Below are 8,334 nucleotides of genomic sequence, written 5' to 3' on the forward strand. Positions count from 1 at the left end.
TGGCATGGGTAACACAGCAGCAGCACAGTGCGAGAAACCGAGGCAAAGGAATAAAAAGGAGTCACTTGTTTGAATTCTAGGGAGTTTTATTCCCCAGAGGATTCAGGGACAAATGACAATAACTGAGGGCAAAAAGCTGCTTTTAATGAGAGCGGGATTTAAGGAAGGACACAACCTTTTACTAATAGGAAGGCATCAGGGGAGGGGTGCAGGATAAGGACTATCCAATAGAAGCCACCAAGGGGAAGGAGCAAACCTTGCACCCCAATCTTGTTTCGAGGAAGGGATGAAGGACAGGGAACACTCCAGAAGAGAACAAAGGAGATACAAGGAGATTGACAGGTGGATTGACATCCACTTGTGGAAAAATTTTGGGGTAAACAACTCAGGACTGAACCATTACAAAGCCAAATGTGGTACATGGAATGCACCATTACAAACTTGTAACAAGGAATATGTAAAACCTACTACAGAAGAACAAACTTCAAGACGGAAGACAAACACATTTTTGTATTCCTAGATGGGTTTTACACTCGTAGTAATATGTAATAAATTAAGTTGTGAAACAACTAATTGATCTTTGTGTACAGTAAATTGTTGTAGAGGTTGGCAATAAATTAAGGCTTGCTAACTGAAGTTGGTATTTGTATATTTTTACATAGCATTGTTTGACTAATGTAATAAGTTCCTTTTTTAACATAAATTAATACTTGTATAGTTCTGTATTCTCAGCCTGGGTGTAGCAATTTGTAATAAATGACGTTTTCCAACTGAAATTGATTCTCGTGCATTTGTCGATCAGCCGTGCAGCTGTAGCAATCTGCAGGAAATGCCATTTGTCAGCTGCACTGGGTGTTTTGTGATTTGTGCTGCCCAAAGCCATGAGCAGATGGAAATGCTGGAGGATTTTGGCCATGAAAATCTCTGGCCGTGCCCAGGACTTGCACTCAGGCTGGGCAAGGGAAGCGCAGATTTGGGATGGCAGCAGAGCCACACGTTGGCTCAGAACTCGCTGCAAAGGACTGCTGAGGAAACTCCAGGATTCCACTGAGAGTAGAACTCCAAGCAGGAGCCACCCTGGCAACAGAAATCATTCACAATGAAAAAAGAGAGCAAATGTGGCAAAGCAGACGTGGGGATACTCTGTGAGTCTGATAAAAAGCTCTCAATCACCGCTGCCTAGGCACATCTGCAAAAATACTTTGTTAAAAACTGAGCACCTCCCATGAAATACAGATTTCACTTTCCCCTTTACTTACCTTGCTCTGTGAGTGGAGACACTCTCTCCTTTTCACTGAGAATGTTTGCCCTTCAGCACCTGACATGAAATCAAAGGTTCTCTACTGCCACTTGGCACCATACCTGAAAACAGCCCTGCCCTTGTGACAGTGTTTGCAAAGTCTTCCCTCCTCCTGTCCCCACATCTCACAAACAGAACCATCCCCTTCCTGTGCAAACTGTGCCTGAGGTGAGTGAGGGCTCCAGGAGCTCAGGAGGGTGCAAGAGCTCTGCAGGTGGAAGGTTTTGCAAAGCTTCCTGAGCATCAGTAAACTCTGGCTTTGCCAATCTTCCCCTGGAATATTGTGCTACTCAGGGATGATCTTGGAGGACACTGCCTCCAGCTCACTCAAGTAAAGTTTGTTTTCTTCAAGACTTGAATAGAGGAAAATGAAAATTGTAATAGTAAGTGTGAAATTTGGGGTTTGGTGCAGCTGGGTTTGCTCCATTATTTGCAGTGGAAAGTAGGGTAAAAGCTTTAAATTCCCAGCAGAAGCTGACTACCAGCCCACACAGACCTGAACGAGGCCCAGGTGTGTTTGCTGCATGCTGGTCCCAGGGAAAAGTTGGAACCGAGTCCCCTTTTATTGCAGCTGGAGCCCGTCTGTACTGTTGTCTCCAGGGCTGTCTGTGGTAAAACACAGCAATCCAGCCAGAAAAGGTGGATATGAGAGTTCCAACAGCAACCTGCTTCTCCAGAGGGAGGGACGAGGCCAGCCCGAAAGCCTGAAAGGTGTTCTGGGTCCTGGAGAAGGCCAGGCTGTCCTTGTGCAGGGATGGCCTTCGAGGGGACCTCACACCTTGTGCTGCTGACAAAGGACAGCTGCTGGCCTTCCACAAAAAGCTTCTTTTGTTCAGCTCTTCGAAATGTTCCAGCCAGCAACAATTCCTGCTGCTCACACCAGCCCCTTTCCAAGCAGGAGGAGTTTGTGGAAGCAGCCTGACAGCTTAGTGGCAGGAGAATAAAATACTCAGCTGAGTGTTATCCACTCTCTGCCAGAAGCTGCATCCTCAGCCCCTTATCTCTTCCAGTTGTCTCTGACGTGCAAGAAGCAGCAGGAAATCACTGATCCTGGAAAAGCAGAAGGAGGAGAGGCAGTTAGTGGCTGGTCCCTGGAGGCCATGGGAGCAGTGAGAGCCATCCAAAATAGGATCTCTGCTGGGTTGTGGAGCTAAGTGACCAGCCACCAATGCTCTGTGTGAGACTGGGGCCATCTGTGTATGTGAGCATGGAAATCCAACCTTGCAAAACAGAGAAAAAGGGCTCCTTGGGTATTTGCCACAGCTTGGAGGGGCTCTGAGTCACCTGCTTCAGTGGAAGGTGTCCCTGCCCATGGCAGAGGGGTTGGATCTAGAGGGTCTTTAAGGTCCCTTCCAACTCAAGGCCCTCTGTGAGTCTAAATTCCAAACCCAGGATGACAAGGAGATCACAGCAAACCTGGGTCCTGCTACATTACTGGAGGCTGCCTTAGTCACTTGTGTCCCCTGGAGACTGGTTTGTATCAGGAGATGTTTTCATGGTGTCACAGTATTTGGGTGTGACTTTCCTGGTTCAGGGCCCCAAAAGATGCCAGAAGAGATTATTTGCAAGTACAGAATTGTTTAAGCTGCCTGTCAACCTGATGGGAGAAGTGTACTCATGTTATTGCAGTGTTTGCCCTGTACTGGTGATATTTTTTCCATTTTGAATATGCAATGTTCTTGCACAATGTTTGTATATGCATAAATACTGGCTTTAAATCCTAATTCCATCTTCACACAAGGATGTGTAATTCATCAGAAATATTTAACAAGGAGCCATATTAGCTTTGGGCTTGATGGTATGTGTTGTTTAAAATGTGTGATGAGGAATGGTAGCTCTAACAAATATCCCTCTTGTTAATTTGGGTCTGTCCTTTATCAACCCTGTTGCATAGCAATCACTTCTTTACAGCAGAGACAAAGTGGAATTCCTTAGTACAGATGAGAATTGTACAATTCAAGCTGATTAAAGGGGAAGTTTTTTGGTATTGTGAAAAGACGATCTAGATAATGTGTTTGCTGTACATCCTGGAGGAGACTTTGCAGTTAAGAATGGAAAGGAAAAAGACATTTCTCTTAAGAAGGGTCTTCAAAGAGCTTTCTGTCTTACCAGAAGCAGCTACACTGATAGTGATTGACCTCCACAATTAGAAATGCACAACAACCACTTCCATTACTTAATCTGGTCATGATTTTTAGCTGCAATTCCAAAATCTCATTAAATACATTGCTGTGCTTTAAACAAGGAAGGAGAGCAGAAACACCAACATTTCTCATCAGCCTTCTGGCCTGGAAAGACCATTTATGTTCCCTTAGCTGTCAGCCTAAACTCTGCTGTGCAAACCTTAGGTCTATGTTGGACCTTATAAACTTCTTTAGCGCTGACATAGGTGCAAACCTGCTATAAAACCCTTCAGGCATCACACTGATTTAGAGTGACAGGACTTCACTGTTCCAGCACAGAATTTACTTTACTTGCCCCTGCAAGTCATTTCCACAGTGGAAGTGAAATCAGTGCCTTGCTATCTGGATGTGGTAGGATTTTATTCCTGTCCTGATAGACAACAGGGAATAATATTTGTTTCTACTATACCATTACATCGAAATCTTGGTTTTGAGAGCAAAAGGAAAATGTTACTTTAAGAAGTAATTTCTGCCTGGACTTTCTGATATGAGGGCAAGCTGTGGTGTCCTGGCAAGAACAGCATTGTCCCTGTGGGTACAAACCCTCCTGAAGGATGAACAGACTGCTGTGACAGGGGCCACATCTGCAGGATGAAAACCCACCGTGCCGTAAACTCGATGCAAACTAAACACAAGTGACACAGCTCTTCATCCTCAGTAAGGACTTGCCCCTGCAGAGATGTTACTGACAGTCTCAGCTCTTGTTTACAAGTGTTGTTAAATTGTCATACAAATCAACCACCCCTCCCTCTCTCGTCCTTCTTGGTGTTCGCTTGCTGAGCTGCTGCTGAGAAAGGAAGAGGTAGAGTCCTTCAGGGCAAACAGAGACTTTCCAATGGGCAGGAACTTCCTCCTTTCCTTTGTTTTCAGCAACAATAGAAGGGTTTGTCTGCAATCTCTGTGTCAGCGGGGAAATTGTGCTTACACATGATGTCAAGGATCTGAACAACCTGGATTTTTATTGGTGTAAAACCCAGAGTGGCCTCACCTTCTGCAGGAATAGGGTGAGAAGAGTCAAGAGGGATTCCTGGAATGTTGCAATAAGCAGATAGTGGTATTAAACATATATAGATAAAAAGGCATAAAAGCTCATAAAAGCATATGGAACTGATGTAAACCTAATCAAAAAAGCAGCATTTTATTGTAATAAACAGTGAGGATTACAGAGCACAAGAAAGTAAGTTTCTGGTGAGACGAACACTGGTTTTCAAGGTAGGACCAGCTCTTGAGGTTTGATTTGTTCCTTCTTTCATATCACAAGGAAGTTATGGTGTTAGAGTACGATCTGGTGCCAAAAGTTTGAGAAGAGGGTGTGGGAAGATCACCAGGGTATTTTATCTGTATCGAAGAAGAAGCCTTGCAGAGTTTCTCTGGCTTTGATTGAATGTAGAAGTCCCGTTTTTAACAAGAATTTGGATCTCTTGGTGTTTTGGAGGAAGAAAAAGAAAACAACAAATGCCTGAAGTCTGCACTGAGGTGAGGTGTATCACAGAGGGCAAAGAGCTCACCAAGGCAAGAGACCCTCCTGTAATTTAAACTGTACTTTCAATAACAATAAATTCTCAGTACATGTTTCTTTCAGCAGACAGCAAAGTAAGTCAGTGTCTCATTTCTTGTTCTGGCCTTTGACAGAAGCTAGGGACTTGTTATAATATGAGGGGAGCTGGACTGGCCAAAACGCAGATCAAGCCAATATGGTTAAAGCTACTTTCTCCGTTTATTGTCTAAAAGATGGCAGTTTATATACACTTCAATATAATTTACAAGTTGTGAACATGCTATCATTGGTCAGTAAACATTGTTTACCTTTGCCTTAAGGTGGTCAGGCTTTTCACACTGCAGCTCTACCCTAATTCACACTGGGAGAGCTCATTAATTGGTGGTTACCTTAACATAATTTCTAACTGCACCACCACTAATTTCTTAGCACATCAAGGCTTCCAGGCCCCACCAAGGCTGCTTATCTGAGGCCTAGTCTGAGGGGTAGCTCAATCCTTACTCTAAAAGTAAATCATGTCCTGTCTCTCAGAAATCTTACAACAGAAAAGTCATGAAGAAGAGAAGGAACAGGAGGAGAAAGAAGGAGAAGAAGAAGGAGAAGGAGAAGGAGAAGGAGAAGGAGAAGGAGAAGGAGAAGGAGAAGGAGAAGGAGAAGGAGAAGGAGAAGGAGAAGGAGAAGGAGAAGGAGAAGGAGAAGGAGAAGGAGAAGGAGAAGGAGAAGGAGATATTGGGATGAAATAAAGTTTTCAAGACTTAAGGAAAATGGCAGGGAGAAACCCACTGCAGTTATGGGGAGGAGATTGGTTCACTCCCAGCATCCCCTGTGTGTACATGTAAATCACCTCTAGGAAGTTCTCGGTTCTCTGTGAAATGGTTGGTTTAAAAGTGCTGCAATATTCTGCATATTCCTACTCCCTCTTTCCTATTGGTCCCCCACCCTAAAACTCCATCTCTATCCTACCTTATAGAAATTCTGTTTATGCTTGCCCTGGGCCTTTTTGGTGCACCCCTCTGTACAGTGCATCTTCATTCCTGTTTGTTAATTTCATATTAATAAATTGTGGGAGTTGCAATTTTTTTATTTTTCTCCCCCCATTCTCCCTCCCTCCTCTCCATCCTTTGTCCCAATCCTGTGTTCCCTTATCCCTCCCCCTCGCTACATGGTCGGTCCATGCCCCCTCCCCACCTTTCCCATCGCCATCCCCGGGTCTCCAGGGTTTCCCCACCCCCTGCCCATTCCCCATTGGCCGCGGTTCCTGTTTCCCCCCTCCCCTGGGGGTATCACCGACCCCAGGCCGGTGCCCCGGGGTCTCAGGAACACGCTCCCACAATAAACACGTGTTTGCACCCGAGCCCCGTGTCACCCTCTCCTCTGTTCCCGTGCTGAAGCTGAGCCACGCAGAGCCGAAGGGGAAAGCGGCGCCGCCTCTCCCCTCTCCCCCCGCGCTCCCACCGGCGCCAGCCCGGAGCCGGTCTTGCACAGCAACAATAAATCCTCTTAATTTTTGGGTCACCAGTCTGTGCCCATCTCTCATTTTGATCTCCAAGTTTGGAGATCTTTCACCAATCTCCCAGGTGGTCTAGGGGTCTGTTCATTTCCGCAAGCCCCTTGTGCTTTTCACAAATAAAATTAAAGTACTCTATAAGAAATTAAACACAGCTATCCAATATATCCCCCGTTTCCAGAGGGAAAAATAAAAAGAAAAAAAAAACTTTTCCAGGATAAGAAAATAAGCAGTGCTTTAGTCTGTGTTTTTCTGCTGCCCAGCCATAAGCTAAATAAAGTAGTGAAAGCATATAATACACGTGATGAGCCTTTTTCTTCTTTTCTCCTCTCCTTTTTTTCCTGTTCCATCCACTATTGAATTCTGAAGATGCAAAGCATGTCCAAGAAAAATATTCTTTCCCCTGTATCTTTTCTTTCTGGGCAGCAACTTTCTTGCTGTGTCTGCAGTTCTCCACAATGACAGTCATTAAATATGGGACATAAACCTCCATAAAACACACGAACAGAAACAGCTGTTAGGTGTATTGATTCAGTGAAACAGTGTAATTGTATATATATAAAAAAAAAGGTTATTCACCATTCTCTGAGAGAATTAAATGCTTAAGATGCCACTTTCACAGGGGAGAGAGGTTTACTAATAAATATGAATGACTTTATAATGGAAAATTTGTTCCAAATTTGTTCTAGAAGTGAGAAATACCAGGGCAAGGGCAAGCTGGAATTATTCATAACCATGACGTTTAGCTGCTGATAATTTGCTCCAAGGATGTGGTGACACTGTTGAGGCAGGACAGGAATGAAGTAGTCTTCAAGTCAGAAGGCAAAGAAGAGAACTGAACTGATTTATTTCAAATACATTGCTCATTTTATAGAGCACATGGTGCAGACCAATTTCAGTGGTCTTAAAGTAAAAACATCTCAACCCATTGGTGCGCTGTGAATGGCACACAGTGGCAGGACATATCTATAAACAATGTGAACAAGAGGGGAGGTAATGAATTATTTACATTCCTTTTGAACTCTTTACCAACAGCATGAAGTTTAATAAGTCTAAGTGCCGAGTTCTATATTTTGGTCACAAAAATCCCCTACAACGTTACAAGCTGGGGACGGTTTGGCTGGATAGTGTTAAGGTGGAAAGGGGCCTGGGGTACAGCTGGTTGACAGCCGGCTGAGCATGAGCCAGCAGTGTGCCCTGGTGGCCAAGAAGACCAAGGGCATCCTGGCCTGTATCAGGAATTGTGTGATCAGCAGGAGCAGGGAGGTCATTCTTCCCCTGCACTCGGCACTGGTGAGACCACATCTCGAGTGCTGTGTCCAGTTCTGAGCCCTTCATTTGGGAAGGACGTTGAGATGCTTGAGCACATCCAGAGGAGGCAACAAGGCTGGTGAGGGGCTTGGAACACAAGCCCTGTGAGGAACGTTTGAAGGAGCTGGGGTTGTTCAGTCTGAAGAAGAGGAGGCTTAGGGTGACCATATTGCTCTCTACAGCTTCCTGAAGGGAGGTTGCAGACAGGTGGGGGTCGGTCTCTTGCACCGGGCAGCAACTGACAGAACATGATGACACAGTCTCAAGCTACATCAGGGAAGGTATGGGTTGGACATAAGGAAACAAATTTTTCACTGAAGGAATAATCAAGTATTGGAACTGTCTTCCCAAGGAGGTGGTGGAACCACCATCTCTGGATGTGTTTAAAAATAGACTGGACATGGCACTCGGTGCTATAGTCTAGTTGAAGTGTTAGGGCATAGGTTGGACTTGATCTTGGAGGTCTCTTCCAACCTCATTATTCTGTGATTCTGTGATTTGCATTGCAAAAAAGATACCTTTTTTTAAATTTAAA

This window comes from Lonchura striata, chromosome Z (assembly GCF_046129695.1).
Source record: "Lonchura striata isolate bLonStr1 chromosome Z, bLonStr1.mat, whole genome shotgun sequence".
Lineage (NCBI taxonomy): Eukaryota > Metazoa > Chordata > Aves > Passeriformes > Estrildidae > Lonchura > Lonchura striata.